This window comes from Pseudophryne corroboree, chromosome 2, assembly GCF_028390025.1.
Source record: "Pseudophryne corroboree isolate aPseCor3 chromosome 2, aPseCor3.hap2, whole genome shotgun sequence".
Lineage (NCBI taxonomy): Eukaryota > Metazoa > Chordata > Amphibia > Anura > Myobatrachidae > Pseudophryne > Pseudophryne corroboree.
In genome coordinates, this window is record NC_086445.1 from 569,156,300 (window position 1) to 569,179,695 (window position 23,396).

The following is a 23,396-nucleotide window of genomic DNA, read 5'->3' on the forward strand; positions in this document are numbered from 1 at the left end:
TATAGTTTCCAGGTTGGCTGGAGTCAGGAAATCTGACTTGCTGTTTATCCTGTATGCACCCAACAATGCTGGGTGCTTCTGCTTCTAAGCAGTCGATTGCTCGTGGGATTGGTAGCACAATTCAACTTGCACATTCTGTGGCAGGCCTGCCACAGTCTAAATCTGTTAAGGCCCATTCCACAAGGAAGGTGGGCTCATCTTGGGCGGCTGCCCGAGGGGTCTCGGCATTACAACTTTGCCGAGCAACTACGTGGTCGGGGGAGAACACGTTTGTAAAATTCTACAAATTTGATACCCTGGCAAAAGAGGACCTGGAGTTCTCTCATTCGGTGCTGCAGAGTCATCCGCACTCTCCCGCCCATTTGGGAGCTTTGGTATAATCCCCATGGTCCTTTCAGGAACCCCAGCATCCACAAGGACGATAGAGAAAATAAGAATTTACTTACCGATAATTCTATTTCTCGGAGTCCGTAGTGGATGCTGGGCGCCCATCCCAAGTGCGGATTATCTGCAATACTTGTACATAGTTATTGCTAACTAAATCGGGTTATTGTTGTTGTGAGCCATCTTTTCAGAGGCTCCGCTGTTATCATACTGTTAACTGGGTTCAGATCACAGGTTGTACAGTGTGATTGGTGTGGCTGGTATGAGTCTTACCCGGGATTCAAAATTCCTCCCTTATTGTGTACGCTCGTCCGGGCACAGTACCTAACTGGAGTCTGGAGGAGGGTCATAGGGGGAGGAGCCAGTGCACACCACCTGATCGGAAAGCTTTACTTTTTGTGCCCTGTCTCCTGCGGAGCCGCTATTCCCCATGGTCCTTTCAGGAACCCCAGCATCCACTACGGACTCCGAGAAATAGAATTATCGGTAAGTAAATTCTTATTATCTTCGTCCTTTCTGTTTCCACCATACTCCAGCACCCACACCTTCGGTTGGTCCAAGGTTAACGGATCCACAAATTCAGTCGGTCCTGACAGCATGTAGTGGAGGCGCTGCAGACATGTCAGCAGAGCAACAGCAGCTTTACCTGCTGAGCCCGGACAATGGCGCCAGGAAACAGGCCGAGGTGAGTATGAACGGGGTAAGGCGTTGGCGGGAGGCTGGCTGTTCTGCTAGGAGGCATCCCCTGTGTCCGGATCCTATCTCTCGCTTATTTGGCAGAGGCCCATGTGTGAGTGCGATAGCACTGTGTGGTGCGGTATGCCCACAGCAACTTTATCCTGCCCTGTGCAGGGTATGCAGAGACCTCAGTCAGTATGTGACTATGTGTGTCCCCCATAATTATAGGTACCGCCAGTAATAATGTGTGTGCTGCAGTCACTGCCTACACATTGCCACTATTTCTATAGCCATAGGTCTGTCCTGTGCCCCATGCTCTGTGCCTCTGTTGGGTGTGGATGGTTGGGAGTACTGGGTATGATGCTGCTGTACACTGTCTCTATGCCCAGCTAAAACTTTACAGCACCAGCTCTTGTGTCTTTGTTACTCTTAATCCACCTCAGCAGGTTGTCCTCAGGGTTGAGTTTTAATTCAAGTGGGCTGATGGACCTTGGCCAAATCCAACCCTAACCCTTCCCCTGTTGTCTAACTCTAACCTCCCCTCCCTTAGGCTAACTCTAACTGCCTCCCTGGGTGCCTAACCCTAACCTCCCCTCCTGCAGATTAACCCTAACCTCAACTCCCGCAGCCTAACCGGGTTGGGTATGTGGGGATCCCGGCGGTCAGCATACTGACCACGGGATGCAGGGGGGGCCGAGCGCAACAGGTTTCCACTCTATGGGTGTGGAATAGGCCCTGCTAGTCGGCATGCCAACTGTCAGGGTTAAGAGGGGGACAGGATTTGGCCAGCAGGAATGTGACCGGCGGTCTCCTGATCGCCGGTCACATAACTACATCCTGCCTAACCATCCGCCTGGGTGCCTAATCCTAACCTCCCCTTCCTTAGCCTAAGCCAAACTGCCCCCTGTGCCTAACCCAAACCACTGAGGGGGCATGCGCAGCTTTGAGCTGCTGGCATGCCCGCTCTCCCTCTGTCTCCAGTGTACATGCGCACAGTGTTTATTCACCGCTACTCTGCTAAGCAGACCAGTAAGTGACAGGAACCTACCAACAGAAAATCAAGTAATGCAACCTAACTGCCAAATACGAACCCGTCGTAATAAGGCGAGGACAGCAATGCGTAAACCTCCGCAAAAATGACACAACCAAAAATAGATAAAGACAATACGTCTTCAGCCATAAAGAGCCAGTACTCGCGACACCACGAGAGTTGTGCACAGGAAACGACACCACAGGAGAGTTGGCAGGTGAGCCTGGCACACACTCTGTCCTGTACCCTGCAGGCAGGTGAGCCTGGCATACACTCTGTCCTGTACCCTGCAGGCAGGTGAGCCTGGCATACACTCTGTCCTGTGCCCTGCAGGCAGGTGAGCCTGGTGCTCACTCTTTACTGTACCGTGAAGCACATTATTATATAGATTTCTCTAACGTCCTAGTGGATGCTGGGGACTCCGTCAGGACCATGGGGATTAGCGGCTCTGCAGGAGACAGGGCACAAAAGTAAAGCTTTAGGATCAGGTGGTGTGCACTGGCTCCTCCCCCTATGACCCTCCTCCAAGCCTCAGTTAGGTTTTTGTGCCCGTCCGAGCAGGGTGCAATCTAGGTGGCTCTCCTAAAGAGCTGCTTAGAAAAAGTTTTTAGGTTTTTTATTTTCAGTGAGTCCTGCTGGCAACAGGCTCACTGCATCGAGGGACTTAGGGGAGAGAAGTCAACTCACCTGCGTGCAGGATGGATTGGCTTCTTAGGCTACTGGACACCATTAGCTCCAGAGGGATCGAACACAGGCCCAGCCATGGAGTCCGGTCCCGGAGCCGCGCCGCCGACCCCCCTTGCAGATGCCGAAGATGGAAGAGGTCCAGAAGCAGGCGGCAGAAGACTTTTCAGTCTTCCTGAGGTAGCGCACAGCACTGCAGCTGTGCGCCATTGTTGTCAGCACACTTCACACAGCGGTCACGGAGGGTGCAGGGCGCTGGGGGGGCGCCCTGGGCAGCAATGTATAATACCTTTTTATGGCTAAAAAATACATCACATATAGCCCTTGAGGCTATATGGATGTATTTAACCCCTGCCAGATCTCACAAACTCCGGAGAAGAGCCCGCCGAAATAGGGGGCGGGGCTTATTCTCCTCAGCACACAGCGCCATTTTCCTGCTCAGCTCCGCTGTGAGGAAGGCTCCCAGGACTCTCCCCTGCACTGCACTACAGAAACAGGGTAAAACAGAGAGGGGGGGCACTTTTTTTGGCGATATTACTATATTTAAGCTGCTATAAGGATACAACACTTATATAGGGTTGTTCCCATATATATTATAGCGCTTGGGTGTGTGCTGGCAAACTCTCCCTCTGTCTCCCCAAAGGGCTAGTGGGGTCCTGTCTTCAATAGAGCATTCCCTGTGTGTCTGCTGTGTGTCGGTACGTGTGTGTCGACATGTATGAGGACGATGTTGGTGTGGAGGCAGAGCAATTGCCGGTAATGGTGATGTCACCCCCCAGGGAGTCGACACCGGAATGGATGGCTTTGTTTATGGAATTACGTGATAATGTCAGCACATTACAAAAATCAGTTGACGACATGAGACGGCCGGAAAACCAGTTAGTACCTGCCCAGGCGTCTCAGACACCGTCAGGGGCTGTAAAACGCCCTTTACCTCAGTCGGTCGACACAGACCCAGACACGGACACTGAATCTAGTGTCGACGGTGAAGAAACAAACGTATTTTCCAGTAGGGCCACACGTTATATGATCACGGCAATGAAGGAGGCTTTGCATATCTCTGATACTACAAGTACCACAAAAAGGGGTATTATGTGGGGGGTGAAAAAACTACCTGTAGTTTTTCCTGAATCAGAGGAATTGAATGATGTATGTGATGAAGCGTGGGTTAACCCAGATAGAAAAGTGCTAATTTCAAAAAAGTTATTGGCATTATACCCTTTCCCGCCAGAGGTTAGGGCGCGCTGGGAAACACCCCCTAAGGTGGATAAGGCGCTCACACGCTTATCAAAACAAGTGGCGTTACCGTCTCCTGATACGGCCGCCCTCAAGGATCCAGCTGATAGGAGGCTGGAAACTACCCTAAAAAGTATATACACACATACTGGTGTTATACTGCGACCAGCCATCGCCTCAGCCTGGATGTGCAGTGCTGGGGTGGTCTGGTCGGATTCCCTGACTGAAAATATTGATACCCTGGATAGGGACAGTATTTTACAGACTTTAGAGCAATTAAAGGATGCTTTTCTTTATATGCGAGATGCTCAGAGGGATATTTGCACTCTGGCATCGAGAGTAAGTGCGATGTCCATATCTGCCAGAAGAAGTTTATGGACACGACAGTGGTCAGGTGATGCGGATTCCAAACGGCATATGGAAGTATTGCCGTATAAAGGGGAGGAATTATTTGGCGTCGGTCTATCGGATTTGGTGGCCACGGCAACTGCCGGGAAATCCACCTTTTTACCTCAGACCCCCTCCCAACAGAAAAAGACACCGTCTTTTCAGCCGCAGTCCTTTCGGTCCTATAAGAAGCGGGCAAAAGGACAGTCATATCTGCCCCGAGGCAGAGGAAAGGGTAAGAGAGGGCAGCAAGCAGCTCCTTCCCAGGAACAGAAGCCCTCCGCGGGTTCTGCAAAGCCCTCAGCATGACGCTGGGGCTTTACAAGCGGACTCAGGAACGGTGGGGGGTCGACTCAAGAATTTCAGCGCGCAGTGGGCTTGCTCACAGGTGGACCCCTGGATCCTGCAGGTAGTATCTCAGGGTTACAGGTTGGAATTCGAGAAGTCTCCCCCTCGCCGGTTCCTAAAGTCTGCTTTGCCAACGTCTCCCTCAGACAGGGCGACGGTATTGGAAGCCATTCACAAGCTGTTTTCTCAGCAGGTGATAGTCAAGGTACCCCTCCTACAACAGGAAAAGGGGTATTACTCCACGCTATTTGTGGTACCGAAGCCGGACGGCTCGGTAAGACCTATTCTAAATCTGAAATCTTTGAACCTGTACATACAAAAATTCAAGTTCAAGATGGAATCACTCAGAGCAGTGATAGCGAATCTGGAAGAAGGGGACTTTATGGTGTCCCTGGACATAAAAGATGCTTACCTGCATGTCCCAATTTGCCCTTCACATCAAGGGTACCTCAGGTTCGTGGTGCAAAACTGTCATTATCAGTTTCAGACGCTGCCGTTTGGATTGTCCACGGCACCTCGGGTCTTTACCAAGGTAATGGCCGAAATGATGATTCTTCTGCGAAGAAGAGGCGTATTAATTATCCCTTACTTGGACGATCTCCTGATAAGGGCAAGGTCCAGAGAACAGCTGGAGGACGGAGTAGCACTAACCCAAGTAGTGCTGCAACAACACGGGTGGATTCTGAATTTTCCAAAATCTCAGTTGACCCCGACAACACGTCTGCTGTTCCTGGGAATGATTCTGGACACGGTTCAGAAAAAGGTGTTTCTTCCGGAGGAGAAAGCCAAGGAGTTATCCGAACTTGTCAGGAACCTCCTAAAACCAGGAAAAGTGTCTGTACATCAATGCACAAGAGTCCTGGGAAAGATGGTGGCTTCTTACGAAGCAATCCCATTCGGCAGATTCCACGCACAAACTTTTCAGTGGGATCTGCTGGACAAATGGTCCGGATCGCATCTGCAGATGCATCAGCGGATAACCTTATCGCCACGGACAAGGGTGTCTCTTCTGTGGTGGTTGCAGAGTGCTCATCTGTTAGAAGGCCGCAGATTCGGCATACAGGACTGGGTCCTGGTGACCACGGATGCCAGTCTGAGAGGCTGGGGAGCGGTCACACAGGGAAGAAACTTCCAGGGAGTATGGTCAAGCCTGGAGATGTCTCTTCACATAAATATACTGGAGCTAAGAGCGATTTACAATGCTCTAAGCCTGGCAAAACCCCTGCTTCAGGGTCAGCCGGTGTTGATTCAGTCGGACAACATCACGGCAGTCGCCCACGTAAACAGACAGGGCGGCACAAGAAGCAGGAGAGCAATGGCAGAAGCTGCAAGGATTCTTCGCTGGGCGGAAGATCATGTGATAGCACTGTCAGCAGTGTTCATTCCGGGAGTGGACAACTGGGAAGCAGACTTCCTCAGCAGACACGATCTACACCCGGGAGAGTGGGGACTTCATCCAGAAGTCTTTCACATGATTGTGAACCGTTGGGAAAAACCAAAGGTGGATATGATGGCGTCTCGCCTCAACAAAAAACTGGACAGGTATTGCGCCAGGTCAAGAGACCCTCAGGCAATAGCTGTGGACGCTCTGGTAACACCGTGGGTGTTCCAGTCAGTGTATGTGTTTCCTCCTCTGCCTCTCATACCCAAAGTACTGAGAATTATACGGCAAAGGGGAGTAAGAACGATACTCGTGGCTCCGGATTGGCCAAGAAGAACTTGGTACCCGGAACTTCAGGAGATGCTCACGGAAAATCCGTGGCCTCTACCTCTAAGACGGGACCTGATTCAGCAGGGACCGTGTCTATTCCAAGACTTACCGCGGCTGCGTTTGACGGCGTGGCGGTTGAACGCTGAATTCTAAGGGAAAAAGGCATTCCAGAAGAGGTCATTCCTACACTGGTTAAAGCCAGGAAGGAGGTGACTGCACAACATTATCACCGCATTTGGAGAAAATATGTTGCGTGGTGTGAGGCCAGGAAGGCCCCCACGGAGGAATTTCAATTGGGTCGATTCCTACATTTCCTGCAAACAGGATTGTCTATGGGCCTCAAGTTGGGGTCCATTAAGGTTCAAATTTCGGCCCTGTCGATTTTCTTCCAGAAAGAATTGGCTTCAGTTCCTGAAGTCCAGACTTTTGTAAAAGGAGTACTACATATACAGCCCCCGGTTGTGCCCCCAGTGGCTCCGTGGGACCTTAATGTAGTTTTGGATTTTCTCAAATCCCATTGGTTTGAGCCACTCAAATCGGCGGATTTGAAATATCTTACATGGAAAGTAACCATGCTACTGGCCCTGGCTTCAGCCAGGAGAGTGTCAGAATTGGCGGCTTTATCGTATAAAAGCCCATATCTGATTTTCCATTCGGACAGGGCAGAACTGCGGACGCGTCCTCATTTTCTGCCTAAGGTGGTGTCAGCTTTTCACCTGAACCAGCCTATTGTGGTGCCTGCGGCTACTAGCGATTTGGAGGATTCCAAGTTGCTGGACGTTGTCAGGGCATTGAAAATATATATTTCAAGGACGGCTGGAGTCAGAAAATCTGACTCGCTGTTTATACTGTATGCACCCAACAAGCTGGGTGCTCCTGCTTCTAAGCAGACGATTTCTCGTTGGATTTGTAGCACAATTCAACTTGCACATTCTGTGGCAGACCTTCCACAGCCTAAATCTGTCAAGGCCCATTCCACAAGGAAGGTGGGCTCATCCTGGGCGGCTGCCCGAGGGGTCTCGGCATTACAACTCTGCCGAGCAGCTACGTGGTCGGGGGAGAACACGTTTGTAAAATTCTACAAATTTGATACCCTGGCTAAAGAGGACCTGGAGTTCTCTCATTCGGTGCTGCAGAGTCATCCGCACTCTCCCGCCCGTTTGGGAGCTTTGGTATAATCCCCATGGTCCTGACGGAGTCCCCAGCATCCACTAGGACGTTAGAGAAAATAAGATTTTACTTACCGATAAATCTATTTCTCGTAGTCCGTAGTGGATGCTGGGCGCCCATCCCAAGTGCGGATTGTCTGCAATACTTGTACATAGTTATTGTTACAAAAAAATCGGGTTGTTCTTGTTGTGAGCCGTCTGTTCAGAGGCTCCTACGTTGTCATACTGTTAACTGGGTTCAGATCACAAGTTGTACGGTGTGATTGGTGTGGCTGGTATGAGTCTTACCCGGGATTCAAAATCCTTCCTTATTGTGTACGCTCGTCCGGGCACAGTATCCTAACTGAGGCTTGGAGGAGGGTCATAGGGGGAGGAGCCAGTGCACACCACCTGATCCTAAAGCTTTATTTTTGTGCCCTGTCTCCTGCGGAGCCGCTAATCCCCATGGTCCTGACGGAGTCCCCAGCATCCACTACGGACTACGAGAAATAGATTTATCGGTAAGTAAAATCTTATTTTTTAAATGTTTGTGACGTTTTAGGGTAGCGCTGTGCAGCAATGCACTAATGGCAGCAGTACTCATTATGTCTGAGTTTTGTAGCCTGAAGTAACATTACATTTCCTGATCGAGTAGCAAGGGGGTGACTGTATTAATAATTGTAATAAGTGCAGGAATAACAAAAAGTGCCGGTGTAACGCTTTTGCCTCTTTTCTGAGGCGAAGCCGTAAGCAGCAGCGCCAAGATGTATTAACATCTCAGATGCCACTCCCCCATCTGGCAATCACTGCTTCAGCCCATCAGCCTAGTGATGCGCTGTGTCTCTCCCCCTGCTGGCTCCAGTGCATATGTGCGAGTTCTCGCTACACTCACAGGATCTCACGTGCAGGCCGGGGCCGGCACCCGCCACAGCCAGGGGCAGCTCTGTCCCTGGCTGTGGTCTATGGGCAGCTATCTAACCGAGTTGAATAGCACCGGGAATTAGCTCCCGGGGGCTATTCAATACAGCGTAATGATAAGTCAGAGAATGCGTTCTCCCGTACTAAACAGGGTGTTTTTTTATCAGGAGAACCGTCATCCTCTGACTTTGTTGGATTTCTGCTTGCACCTCTCCGGGGGTTCGAGAAGAAATCCTGTCATCGGCTAATTCTCTGCGCTATTCAACTCGCTTACAATTGAATCGAGCCCATAGCTGCAGTTGTCAGAACAGTCAGTGCTACTGACCGTTCATACATTGCCCACAATATCGGTGTGCTATGTTGTAGATAGCAGCTCCGATATCGACAACACACGTCTTCTTCTTCATACATGAGGGAGAGGCGGTAACAGCGTACAAATGTTTATAATAATATAGCCTAATTTCTGTTACATCCTAGAGGATGCTGGGGACTCCAAAAGGACCATGGGGTATAGATGGGATCCGCAGGAGCTTGGGCACACTGAAAAGACTTTGACTGGGTGTGAACTGGCTCCTCCCTCTATGCCCCTCCTCCAGACCATAGTTAGACTTTGTGCCCAGGACTGACTGGACACTCACTAGGGGAGCTCTCCTGAGTTTCTCAAGAAAATACTTTTGTTAGGTTTTTTATTTTCAGGGAGACCTGCTGGCTACAGGCTCCCTGCATCGAGGGACTGAGGGGAGAGAAGTCAGACCTACTTCTACTTGGTTAAGGGCTCTGCTTTTTAGGCTACTGGACACCATTAGCTCCAGAGGGTTCGATCACTTGGTTCACCTAGCTGCTTGTTCCCGGAGCCGCGCCGTCACCCCCCTCACAGAAGCCAGAAGAAAGAAGCCGGGTGAGTATTAGAAGATCCGAAGACTTGAGTGACGGCAGAAGACTTCAGTAACGAGGTACAGCACAGCGGTAGCGCTGCGCTCCATGCTCCCACACACTTCACCAACGGCACTCACAGAGTGCAGGGCGCTGGGGGGAGCGCCTTGGGCAGCATGTTACTGAGGCTGGCAGAAGGCATTTTCGGTGCCCGGGCACCGTTTTCCGTACCCCCGCCAGCATTTTCAAGTTTAAATTTGAGCGGGCTGAAGCGCGCCGGGAAGGGGCGGGGCTTAGCCGCACAGCTCACCAGCGCCATTTTCTCTCATCCACAGCCGCTGCATGAGACGCTGGCCCGGGACCTCCAAGCTCCGCTTCAAGTAACAGAGAGCAAATCGGGGGGAGGGGGGGGGGTGCACAGATATTCGGTGCATATTTATTGTATTTACAAACAGCGCTTTACACATATATTGCTTGGTGGGATATATGGGCACTGGGGTGTGAGCTGACATACTCCCTCTGTTCTTCTCTATCCGGGCTTCCTTGTGGGTCTGTCCCCTAGCTGAGGCAGTGTGTGTGTGGGTCGGTACTACGTGTCGGCATGTCTGAAGCTGAGTGTTACTCCCAGGAGGAGGTTGCTGGGGGCGCATATGCGGGTCTGGAGTTGGCTCTGTTGGTACAGCCGACACCTGATTTGCTTACAATGTTAAGTACACTTAATGCAAATGTGGCCTCATTGTCTAAAAGATTAGATAAATCGGAGTCTCAGACACAGGTGTGAAGGAAATCCATGGAGGATGCTTTGTCTCAGGTGCAGGCCCCGTCAGGGTCGCAAAAGCGTTAGTTTACCCAGATGGTAGATACGGATACCGACACGGATTCTGCTTCCGATGTCGACTTCACTGAGGCTACTTTACACCCAAGGCTAATTAAGAGTATTCAGTATATGATTGTGGCTATTAAAGATGTTTTACGTATATCTGACGAACCTGCAGTGCAGGAAACAAGGATTTGTTTGTTTAAAGGGAAAAAACCTGAGGTGAAATTTCCCCCCTCTCATGAAATGAATACTCTTTGTGAAAAGGCTTGGGAGTCGCCGGACAAGAAGTGGCAGATTCCCAAGAGGATTTTCATGGCGTATCCTTTCCCCTCTGACAGGGAAAAATGGGAGTCGTCTCCGAATGTCGACAAGGCTCTATCCCGGTTGTCTAAGAAGGTGGCGCTTCCGTCCCCTGACACGGCAGCTCTCAAGGATCCGGCGGATCGCAAGCTGGAGACGTCTCTGAAGGTCATTTTCGCTAATACGGGTGCATTGCTCAGACCTGCTGTGGCGTCGGTATGGGTGAGTAGTGCTATTGCTAAATGGGCTGAAAATTTAGCTGCTGATATGGATACCCTTGAGAAAGATAATGTTCTTTTGACTCTTGGTTATATCAAGGACGCTGCAGATTACCTGAAGGATGCTTCGAGGGATGTTGGTCTCTTGGGATCAAGAGCCAATGCCATGGCAATCTCGGCCAGGAGGGCGCTGTGGATCCATCAATGGAATGCTGATGCCGACTCCAAGAAAGCTATGGAAGCTCTCCCCTTCAAAGGTAGTGTCTTGTTTGGTGACGGCTTGGCTGACCTGGTGTCTACCGCGACTGCGGGTAAGTCGTCTTTTCTTCCTTATGTTCCCACACAGCAGAAAAAGGCACCCCATTAGCAGATGCAGTCCTTTTGTCCAAATAAATACAAGCGTGGAAAAGGTTCGTCCTTCCTCGCATCAAAGGGTAGAGGAAGGGGAAGAAAGTAGCCTGCAGTATCAGGCGCCCAGGACCAAAAGTCCTCCCCCGCCTCTACCAAGTCCACCGCATGACGCTGGGGATTCCCTGGGGGAGTCCGGACCAGTGGGGGGCCGTCTGCGGAGCTTCAGTCAGGTCTGGGTTCAATCAGGCCTAGATCCTTGGGTCCTAGAGATAGTATCTCAGGGATACAGGCTGGAGTTTCAGGAGATGCCCCCTCACCGATTTTTCATTTCGGTCTTACCAGTGTCTCTTCCGGACAGGGAGGTGGTGAAGGCAGCAATACAAAAGTTGTGTCAACAGAGAGTCATTGTTCCCGTTCCCCAGTCCCAACGGGGGGAGGGGTTCTACTCGAGCCTCTTTGTTGTACCGAAACCGGACGGTTCGGTCAGACCGATTCTGAACCTAAAATCCCTCAATCCATACTTGAAAGTTTTCAAGTTCAAGATGGAATCTCTTCGAGCTGTGATTTCCAGCCTAGAAGTGGGGGATTTTATGGCGTCAGTCGACATAAAGGATGCCTACTTACATGTTCCGATTTATCCTCCTCATCAAACCTTCCTCAGGTTTGCGGTACAGGATTCTCATTACCAATTTCAGACGTTGCCGTTTGGGCTTTCCACGGCCCCGAGGATTTTCACCAAAGTCATGGCAGAAATGATGGTTCTCCTTCACAAGCAAGGGGTTACAATTATCCCATACTTGAACGATCTCCTGACGAGGTCCAAGGAACGATTGTTGAGAAATGTGGATTTGTCTCTGTCGGTTCTGCGACAACACGGTTGGGTGCTAAATTTACCAAAGTCTCAGTTGATTCCGACCACTCGTTTCCCCCAGCACCCTGAATGATAACCGTAACCAGATTTAAATTCCACATAATAATAGAATTCAGAGATCTTTGTTACACATATTTGCGCAAATGTGTGAATAAGCCCCAAAGCCGCATCAAGGCGTCTCTGTATATTTGGGGTCCCTAGCGCTATATCTAGGTGCAGGGTGTGGCACCCCAAAACACCAGCATAAGCCAGAAAGCCCAGCGTAGCATACCAGTGAAAAAACTATAGTGTTAATAAATTAGTATTTAGGAAGCCGAAGCTATAGAGAAAGTGATACAAAAATGAATTGCAATTAAAATAGAGAAATAGTGGTAAAAAATTAATAAGTGAAAAGTGTTAATAGAATGTAAGGGTATGCCACACTAAGGCCATCCAGCTCAGCCAGTCCAGAGGCACCACACCTCACACCTCCATTACCCCAATCTGGGTCTAAGATTAACCAGCAAGGAGCCACATGATAATGGCTCCTTACTACAATATGTCTAAGCTAAGAGCTACCTACCTTGGAGCAACCCCATAATGCTCCATGTGGCATGTCAGGGCCTGCACCTCCTCCTAATGCAGGAACCTCTCTGCCTCTCACAACAAACATATATATTGGTAGATGCTCAATTAGCTTAGTGATATCATTCAGGTGCTCGAAAGGGAGGGGTATTTCTAAGCAAGAAAAAAAGCCATTTGTTTCCCCCAGCACCCTGAATGATAACCGTAACCAGATTTAAATTCCACATAATAATAGAATTCAGAGATCTTTGTTACACATATTTGCGCAAATGTGTGAATAAGCCCCAAAGCCGCATCAAGGCGTTTCTGTATATTTGGGGTCCCTAGCGCTATATCTAGGTGCAGGGTGTGGCACCCCAAAACACCAGCATAAGCCAGAAAGCCCAGCGTAGCATACCAGTGAAAAAACTATAGTGTTAATAAATTAGTATTTAGGAAGCCGAAGCTATAGAGAAAGTGATACAAAAATGAATTGCAATTAAAATAGAGAAATAGTGGTAAAAAATTAGTAAGTGAAAAGTGTTAATAGAATGTAAGGGTATGCCACACTAAGGCCATCCAGCTCAGCCAGTCCAGAGGCACCACACCTCACACCTCCATTACCCCAATTTGGGTCTAAGATTAACCAGCAAGGAGCCACATGATAATGGCTCCTTACTACAATATGTCTAAGCTAAGAGCTACCTACCTTGGAGCAACCCCATAATGCTCCATGTGGCATGTCAGGGCCTGCACCTCCTCCTAATGCAGGAACCTCTCTGCCTCTCACAACAAACATATATTGGTAGATGCTCAATTAGCTTAGTGATATCATTCAGGTGCTCGAAAGGGAGGGGTATTTCTAAGCAAGAAAAAAAGCCATTTGTTTCCCCCAGCACCCTGAATGATAACCGTAACCAGATTTAAATTCCACATAATAATAGAATTCAGAGATCTTTGTTACACATATTTGCGCAAATGTGTGAATAAGCCCCAAAGCCGCATCAAGGCGTCTCTGTATATTTGGGGTCCCTAGCGCTATATCTAGGTGCAGGGTGTGGCACCCCAAAACACCAGCATAAACCAGAAAGCCCAGCGTAGCATACCAGTGAAAAAACTATAGTGTTAATAAATTAGTATTTAGGAAGCCGAAGCTATAGAGAAAGTGATACAAAAATTAATTGCAATTAAAATAGAAAAATAGTGGTAAAAAATTAATAAGTGAAAAGTGTTAATAGAATGTAAGGGTATGCCACACTAAGGCCATCCAGCTCAGCCAGTCCAGAGGCACCACACCTCACACCTCCATTACCCCAATCTAGGTCTAAGATTAACCAGCAAGGAGCCACATGATAATGGCTCCTTACTACAATATGTCTAAGCTAAGAGCTACCTACCTTGGAGCAACCCCATAATGCTCCATGTGGCATGTCAGGGCCTGCACCTCCTCCTAATGCAGGAACCTCTCTGCCTCTCACAACAAACATATATATTGGTAGATGCTCAATTAGCTTAGTGATATCATTCAGGTGCTCGAAAGGGAGGGGTATTTCTAAGCAAGAAAAAAAGCCATTTGTTTCCCCCAGCACCCTGAATGATAACCGTAACCAGATTTAAATTCCACATAATAATAGAATTCAGAGATCTTTGTTACACATATTTGCGCAAATGTGTGAATAAGCCCCAAAGCCGCATCAAGGCGTCTCTGTATATTTGGGGTCCCTAGCGCTATATCTAGGTGCAGGGTGTGGCACCCCAAAACACCAGCATAAACCAGAAAGCCCAGCGTAGCATACCAGTGAAAAAACTATAGTGTTAATAAATTAGTATTTAGGAAGCCGAAGCTATAGAGAAAGTGATACAAAAATGAATTGCAATTAAAATAGAGAAATAGTGGTAAAAAATTAATAAGTGAAAAGTGTTAATAGAATGTAAGGGTATGCCACACTAAGGCCATCCAGCTCAGCCAGTCCAGAGGCACCACACCTCACACCTCCATTACCCCAATCTGGGTCTAAGATTAACCAGCAAGGAGCCACATGATAATGGCTCCTTACTACAATATGTCTAAGCTAAGAGCTACCTACCTTGGAGCAACCCCATAATGCTCCATGTGGCATGTCAGGGCCTGCACCTCCTCCTAATGCAGGAACCTCTCTGCCTCTCGCAACAAACATATATATTGGTAGATGCTCAATTAGCTTAGTGATATCATTCAGGTGCTCGAAAGGGAGGGGTATTTCTAAGCAAGAAAAAAAGCCATTTGTTTCCCCCAGCACCCTGAATGATAACCGTAACCAGATTTAAATTCCACATAATAATAGAATTCAGAGATCTTTGTTACACATATTTGCGCAAATGTGTGAATAAGCCGCATCAAGGCGTCTCTGTATATTTGGGGTCCCTAGCGCTATATCTAGGTGCAGGGTGTGGCACCCCAAAACACCAGCATAAACCAGAAAGCCCAGCGTAGCATACCAGTGAAAAAACTATAGTGTTAATAAATTAGTATTTAGGAAGCCGAAGCTATAGAGAAAGTGATACAAAAATGAATTGCAATTAAAATAGAGAAATAGTGGTAAAAAATTAATAAGTGAAAAGTGTTAATAGAATGTAAGGGTATGCCACACTAAGGCCATCCAGCTCAGCCAGTCCAGAGGCACCACACCTCACACCTCCATTACCCCAATCTGGGTCTAAGATTAACCAGCAAGGAGCCACATGATAATGGCTCCTTACTACAATATGTCTAAGCTAAGAGCTACCTACCTTGGAGCAACCCCATAATGCTCCATGTGGCATGTCAGGGCCTGCACCTCCTCCTAATGCAGGAACCTCTCTGCCTCTCACAACAAACATATATTTCTCTGACGTCCTAGTGGATGCTGGGAACTCCGTAAGGACCATGGGGAATAGCGGCTCCGCAGGAGACTGGGCACAAAAGTAAAGCTTTAGGACTACCTGGTGTGCACTGGCTCCTCCCCCTATGACCCTCCTCCAAGCCTCAGTTAGATTTTTGTGCCCGGCCGAGAAGGGTGCACACTAGGGGCTCTCCTGAGCTTCTTAGTGAAAGTTTAGTTTTAGGTTTTTTATTTTCAGTGAGACTTGCTGGCAACAGGCTCACTGCATCGAGGGACTAAGGGGAGAAGAAGCGAACCTGCCTGCTTGCAGCCAGCTTGGGCTTCTTAGGCTACTGGACACCATTAGCTCCAGAGGGATCGAACACAGGCCCAGCCTCGGAGCTCGGTCCCAGAGCCGCGCCGCCGGCCCCCTTACAGAGCCAGAAGCAAGAAGAGGTCCGGAAAAATCGGCGGCAGAAGACATCAGTCTTCAACAAGGTAGCGCACAGCACTGCAGCTGTGCGCCATTGTTACTCAGGCACACTTCACACTTCAGTCACTGAGGGTGCAGGGCGCTAGGGGGGGGCGCCCTGAGCAGCAATGTAAACACCTTGGCTGGCAAAAATACACCACATATAACCCCCAGGGCTATATGGATGTATTTTAACCCCTGCCAGAACTCACCAAAAAGCGGGAGAAAAGGCCGCCGAGAAGGGGGCGGAGCCTATCTCCTCAGCACACGGGCGCCATTTTCCATCACAGCTCCGCTGGAAGGACGTCTCCCTGACTCTCCCCTGCAGTCCTGCACTACAGAAAAGGGTAAAAAAGAGAGGGGGGCACTAATTTGGCACAGTTTTAATAATAACAGCAGCTATAAAGGGAAAAGCACATTTTATAGTGGTATTCCTGTCTATATATAGCGCTCTGGTGTGTGCTGGCATCAGTGGTGCAAGTAGAAAAAATGTCTTACGGGTACTGTGTGCGCGCGCCAAAAAATGGTTGTGGCCAAATCCACATGGGGCGTGGCCAATGAAAATGGGGGCGTGATACACATATGGGGGGAGGGGCAGATACACATATGACCCCAATAGTGCCAGATACACTTTGCCCCACAGTGCCAGATATATACTGCTTCACTGTGCCAGATACACAAATGCCCCCAGAGTGCCAGATACACATTGCCCCACAGTGCCAGATACACAAATGCCCCCACTGTGTCAGATATACATTGCCCCCCAGTGCCAGATACAGAAATGCACCCACAGTGCCAGATATGCCCCCAGTGCAACATACAGAAATGCCCCCAGTGCCAGATACAAATGCCCCACAGTGCCAGATATGCCCCCAGTGCCAGATAACCCCCAGTGCCAGATACACATGTCCTCCCATTGCCAGATATCCCCCAGTGCCAGATATGCCCCCAGTGCCAGGTATACATGCCCCCCCAGTGTCACATAAACATATTCCCCCTCAGTGTCTGGCGAGTGCGGGTGGCTCAGTTCAATTCAGCGTCGATCCATGAGCCAAACAAAGCTCGCGGCCCGGCAGCCTTGGCTGCCGGTCCGCGAGCTCTGATTGGCTCACGGGCGTCACTGAATTAAACGAAGATACTACGGGGCAGGAGAGGCGCAGGCTGCGCTCTCCTCCCCTCACATCAGCGGCGGTGCGGCGGTGAGCAGCAGAGGGAGGGACGGGGAACGGCGAGGTGCGGCGGCCCGTCGGTGTGGATATACACACATTACTGCCCCACATATATATATATATTTATATACACTGCCCCAGGCCGCTGACTGTTTTAATAGTATATATACATATGCTAGACTAGTACAGACAGTACACTGTCTGTACTAGTCTAGTATATATGTATATACACTATTAAAACAGTATATACATTTACATACTTACACACTATATATATCCAGCTCCACACCAAACTGCGCTGACCTAACGGCTCCCCCGACCTGAGTGTGTCTCTAACTCACCGCCGGCGCCGCTGCTCAAGCCTCCTCAGTCCCGCCGCGCCCAGCCAGCCCCCAGCCGCGGGAGCGTGATGACGTCATGATCACGCTCCCAGCAGGCTGAGAAGGGGAGGCGGCGATGCGGAGGCGCACAGCGGAAGCAGCGGGACCCGGGGAGCGCATCATATACCAGTGAGCGGCGCGGCGGAGTGGGTACGGCGTACCCGCGTCAAAATTCTTACGGGTACGCCGTACCCGCCCGTACCCGCCCACTTGCAGGCCTGGCTGGCATACTCTCCCTCTGTCTCCCCAAAGGGCTAGTGGGGTCCTGTCCTCTATCAGAGCATTCCCTGTGTGTGTGCGGTGTGTCGGTACGATTGTGTCGACATGTTTGAGGAGGAAAATGAGATGGAGGCGGAGCAATTGCCTATTATAGAGTTGTCACCCCCTAGGGAGTCGACACCTGAGTGGATGAGCTTATGGAAGGAATTGCGTGACAGTGTCAGCTCTTTACGAAAGACAGTTGACGACATGAGACAGCCGGCTACTCAGCTTGTGCCTGTCCAGGGGTCTCAAACGCCATCAGGGGCTTTAAAACGCCCGTTACCTCAAATGGCAGACACAGACACGGATACTGACTCCAGTGTCGATGATGAGGAGACAAACGTGACTTCCACTAGGGCCACACGTTACATGATTGAAGCAATGAAAAATGTATTGCATATCTCTGATAATACAAGTACCACTAAAAAGGGTATTATGTTTGGTGAGAAAAAACTGCCTGTAGTTTTTCCTGTATCCGAGGAATTAAATGAAGTGTGTGATGAGGCGTGGGTTTCCCCCGATAAAAAACTGATAATTCCTAAAAGGTTATTGGCATCATACCCTTTCCCGCCAGAGGATAGGGCACGTTGGGAAACACCCCCTAGGGTGGATAAAGTGCTCACACGCTTGTCTAAACAGGTAGCACTACCCTCTCCTGATACGGCCGCCCTAAAGGAACCTGCCGATAGAAAGCTGGAGAATATCCTAAAATGTATATACACTCACACGGGTGTTATACTGCGACCAGCAATCGCCTCAGCCTGGATGTGCAGTGCGGGCGTGGCGTGGTCGGATTCCCTGACTGAAAATATTGATACCCTAGATAGGGACAGTATATTACTGACTATAGAGCATTTGAAGGATGCATTTCTATATATGCGTGATGCACAGAGGGATATTTGCCGACTGGCATCAAGAGTTAGCGCGCTGTCCATTTCTGCAAGAAGAGGTTTATGGACGCGGCAGTGGTCAGGTGATGCGGATTCTAAAAGGCACATGGAAGTATTGCCTTATAAGGGGGAGGAGTTATTTGGGGTAGGTCTATCGGACCTGGTAGCCACGGCAACTGCTGGAAAATCCACATTTTTACCCCAGGTAGCTTCTCAACCTAAGAAGACGCCGTATTATCAGGCGCAGTCCTTTCGGCCCCATAAGGGCAAGCGGGCAAAAGGCGCCTCATTTCTGCCCCGTGGCAGAGGGAGAGGTAAAAGGCTGCAGCAAACAGCCAGTTCCCAGGAACAAAAGCCCTCTCCTGCCTCCGCAAAGTCCTCAGCATGACGCTGGGGCTTTACAAGCGGACTCAGGCACGGTGGGGGCCCGTCTCAAGATGTTCAGTGGGCCCACTCGCAAGTGGACCCCTGGATCCTTCAGGTGGTATCTCAGGGGTACAAATTGGAATTCGAGACGTCTCCCCCTCGCCGTTTTCTAAAGTCTGCTTTACCGACGTCTCCCTCAGACAGGGAGGCAGTATTGGAAGCCATTCACAAGCTGTATTCCCAGCAGGTGATATTTAAGGTACCCCTCCTACAACAGGGAAAGGGGTACTATTCCACACTATTTGTGGTACCGAAGCCGGACGGCTCGGTGAGACCAATTTTAAATCTAAAATCCTTGAACACTTACATACAAAGGTTCAAATTCAAGATGGAGTCACTCAGAGCAGTGATTGCAAACCTGGAAGAAGGGGACTATATGGTGTTTCTGGACATCAAAGATGCTTACCTACATGTCCCAATTTATCCTTCTCACCAAGGGTACCTCAGGTTTGTGGTACAGAACTGTCACTATCAGTTTCAGACGCTGCCATTTGGATTGTCCACGGCACCCCGGGTCTTTACCAAGGTAATGGCCGAAATGATGATACTCCTTCGAAGGAAGGGAGTTTTAGTTATCCCTTACTTGGACGATCTCCTGATAAGGGCAAGATCCAGGGAACAGTTGGAAGTCGGGGTAGCACTATCTCAGATAGTGCTGCGCCAGCACGGTTGGATTCTCAAGATTCCAAAATCGCAGCTGATCCCGACGACACGCCTTCTATTCCTAGGGATGATCCTGGACACAGTCCAGAAAAAGGTTTTCTTCCGGAGGAGAAAGCCAGGGAGTTATCCGAACTAGTCAGAAATCTCCTAAAACCAGGCCAAGTCTCAGTGCATCAATGCACAAGGGTCCTGGGAAAGATGGTGGCTTCTTACGAAGCAATCCCATTCGGCAGATTCCACGCGAGAACTTTCCAGTGGGATCTGCTAGACAAATGGTCCGGGTCGCATCTTCAGATGCATCAGCGGATAATCTTGTCACCAAGGACAAGGGTGTCTCTCCTGTGGTGGTTGCAGAGTGCTCATCTTCTAGAGGGCCGCAGATTCGGCATTCAGGACTGGGTCCTGGTGACCACGGATGCCAGCCTGCGAGGCTGGGGAGCAGTCACACAGGGAAGAAATTTCCAGGGCTTGTGGTCAAGCCTGGAGACATCACTTCACATAAATATCCTGGAGCTAAGGGCCATCTACAATGCTCTAAGCCTAGCAAGACCTCTGCTTCAAGGTCAGCCGGTGCTGATCCAGTCAGACAACATCACGGCAGTCGCCCACGTAAACAGACAGGGCGGCACAAGAAGCAGGAGGGCAATGGCAGAAGCTGCAAGGATTCTTCGCTGGGCGGAAAATCAAGTGATAGCACTGTCAGCAGTGTTCATTCCGGGAGTGGACAACTGGGAAGCAGACTTCCTCAGCAGACACGACCTCCACCCGGGAGAGTGGGGACTTCACCCAGAAGTCTTCCACATGCTTGTGAACCGTTGGGAAAAACCAAAGGTGGACATGATGGCGTCCCGCCTCAACAAAAAACTAGACAGGTATTGCGCCAGGTCAAGGGACCCTCAGGCAATAGCTGTGGACGCTCTGGTAACACCGTGGGTGTACCAGTCAGTGTATGTGTTCCCTCCTCTGCCTCTCATACCCAAGGTACTGAGAATCATAAGAAGGAGAGGAGTAAGGACTATACTCGTGGCTCCGGATTGGCCAAGAAGGACTTGGTACCCGGAACTTCAAGAGATGCTCACAGAGGACCCGTGGCCTCTACCTCTAAGAAGGGACCTGCTCCAGCAGGGACCCTGTCTGTTCCAAGACTTACCGCGGCTGCGTTTGACGGCATGGCGGTTGAACGCCGGATCCTGAAGGAAAAAGGCATTCCGGATGAAGTCATCCCTACCCTGATCAAAGCCAGGAAGGATGTAACCGTACAGCATTATCACCGTATTTGGCGTAAATATGTTGCGTGGTGCGAGGCCAGGAAGGCCCCTACAGAGGAATTTCAACTGGGTCGTTTCCTGCATTTCCTGCAAACAGGACTGTCTATGGGCCTAAAATTAGGGTCCATTAAGGTTCAAATTTCGGCCCTGTCGATTTTCTTCCAGAAAGAACTGGTTTCAGTTCCTGAAGTTCAGACATTTGTCAAGGGGGTACTGCATATACAGCCTCCTTTTGTGCCTCCAGTGGCACCTTGGGATCTCAATGTAGTTTTGGGGTTCCTAAAATCACATTGGTTTGAACCACTCACCACTGTGGACTTAAAATATCTCACATGGAAAGTGGTAATGCTGTTGGCACTGGCTTCAGCCAGGCGTGTCTCAGAATTGGCGGCTTTATCCTATAAAAGCCCTTACCTAATTTTTCATACGGACAGGGCAGAATTGAGGACTCGTCCTCAATTTCTCCCTAAGGTGGTTTCAGCGTTTCACTTGAACCAGCCTATTGTGGTACCTGCGGCTACTAGGGACTTGGAGGACTCCAAGTTGCTGGACGTAGTCAGGGCCCTGAAAATATATGTTTCCAGGACGGCTGGAGTCAGAAAATCTGACTCGCTATTTATCCTGTATGCACCCAACAAGCTGGGTGCTCCTGCTTCTAAGCAGACTATTGCTCGTTGGATTTGTAGTACAATTCAGCTTGCACATTCTGTGGCAGGCCTGCCACAGCCAAAATCTGTAAAAGCCCATTCCACAAGGAAGGTGGGCTCATCTTGGGCGGCTGCCCGAGGGGTCTCGGCTTTACAACTTTGCCGAGCAGCTACTTGGTCAGGGGCAAACACGTTTGCTAAATTCTACAAATTTGATACCCTGGCTGAGGAGGACCTGGAGTTCTCTCATTCGGTGCTGCAGAGTCATCCGCACTCTCCCGCCCGTTTGGGAGCTTTGGTATAATCCCCATGGTCCTTACGGAGTTCCCAGCATCCACTAGGACGTCAGAGAAAATAAGAATTTACTTACCGATAAGTCTATTTCTCGTAGTCCGTAGTGGATGCTGGGCGCCCATCCCAAGTGCGGATTGTCTGCAATACTTGTACATAGTTATTGTTACAAAAATCGGGTTATTATTGTTGTGAGCCATCTTTTCAGAGGCTCCTCTGTTATCATGCTGTTAACCGGGTTCAGATCACAGGTTGTACGGTGTGATTGGTGTGGCTGGTATGAGTCTTACCCGGGATTCAAAATCCTTCCTTATTGTGTACGCTCGTCCGGGCACAGTCTCCTAACTGAGGCTTGGAGGAGGGTCATAGGGGGAGGAGCCAGTGCACACCAGGTAGTCCTAAAGCTTTACTTTTGTGCCCAGTCTCCTGCGGAGCCGCTATTCCCCATGGTCCTTACGGAGTTCCCAGCATCCACTACGGACTACGAGAAATAGAATTATCGGTAAGTAAATTCTTATTATTGGTAGATGCTCAATTAGCTTAGTGATATCATTCAGGTGCTCGAAAGGGAGGGGTATTTCTAAGCAAGAAAAAAAGCCATTTGTTTCCCCCAGCACCCTGAATGATAACCGTAACCAGATTTAAATTCCACATAATAATAGAATTCAGAGATCTTTGTTACACATATTTGCGCAAATGTGTGAATAAGCCCCAAAGCCGCATCAAGGCGTCTCTGTATATTTGGGGTCCCTAGCGCTATATCTAGGTGCAGGGTGTGGCACCCCAAAACACCAGCATAAGCCAGAAAGCCCAGCGTAGCATACCAGTGAAAAAACTATAGTGTTAATAAATTAGTATTTAGGAAGCCGAAGCCATAGAGAAAGTGATACAAAAATGAATTGCAATTAAAATAGAGAAATAGTGGTAAAAAATTAATAAGTGAAAAGTGTTAATAGAATGTAAGGGTATGCCACACTAAGGCCATCCAGCTCAGCCAGTCCAGAGGCACCACACCTCACACCTCCATTACCCTTAGACATATTGTAGTAAGGAGCCATTATCATGTGGCTCCTTGCTGGTTAATCTTAGACCCAGATTGGGGTAATGGAGGTGTGAGGTGTGGTGCCTCTGGACTGGCTGAGCTGGATGGCCTTAGTGTGGCATACCCTTACATTCTATTAACACTTTTCACTTATTAATTTTTTACCACTATTTCTCTATTTTAATTGCAATTCATTTTTGTATCACTTTCTCTATAGCTTCGGCTTCCTAAATACTAATTTATTAACACTATAGTTTTTTCACTGGTATGCTACGCTGGGCTTTCTGGCTTATGCTGGTGTTTTGGGGTGCCACACCCTGCACCTAGATATAGCGCTAGGGACCCCAAATATACAGAGACGCCTTGATGCGGCTTTGGGGCTTATTCACACATTTGCGCAAATATGTGTAACAAAGATCTCTGAATTCTATTATTATGTGGAATTTAAATCTGGTTACGGTTATCATTCAGGGTGCTGGGGGAAACAAATGGCTTTTTTTCTTGCTTAGAAATACCCCTCCCTTTCGAGCACATGAATGGTATCACT

General features: G+C 49.3%; 1 protein-coding gene across 1 annotated transcript in view; it reads left to right on the forward strand.

The window, feature by feature from the left end:
• Positions 1-930: 930 nt before the first annotated feature.
• The window catches only part of LOC135035884 (uncharacterized), a 153,071-nt gene continuing 130,605 nt past the window's right edge, over positions 931-23,396 (forward strand). Inside the window, exon 1 of the mRNA XM_063954390.1 lies at positions 931-1,069. The gene's annotated coding sequence lies outside the window, so the exon portion shown is untranslated. The remainder of the gene's footprint in view (positions 1,070-23,396) is intronic.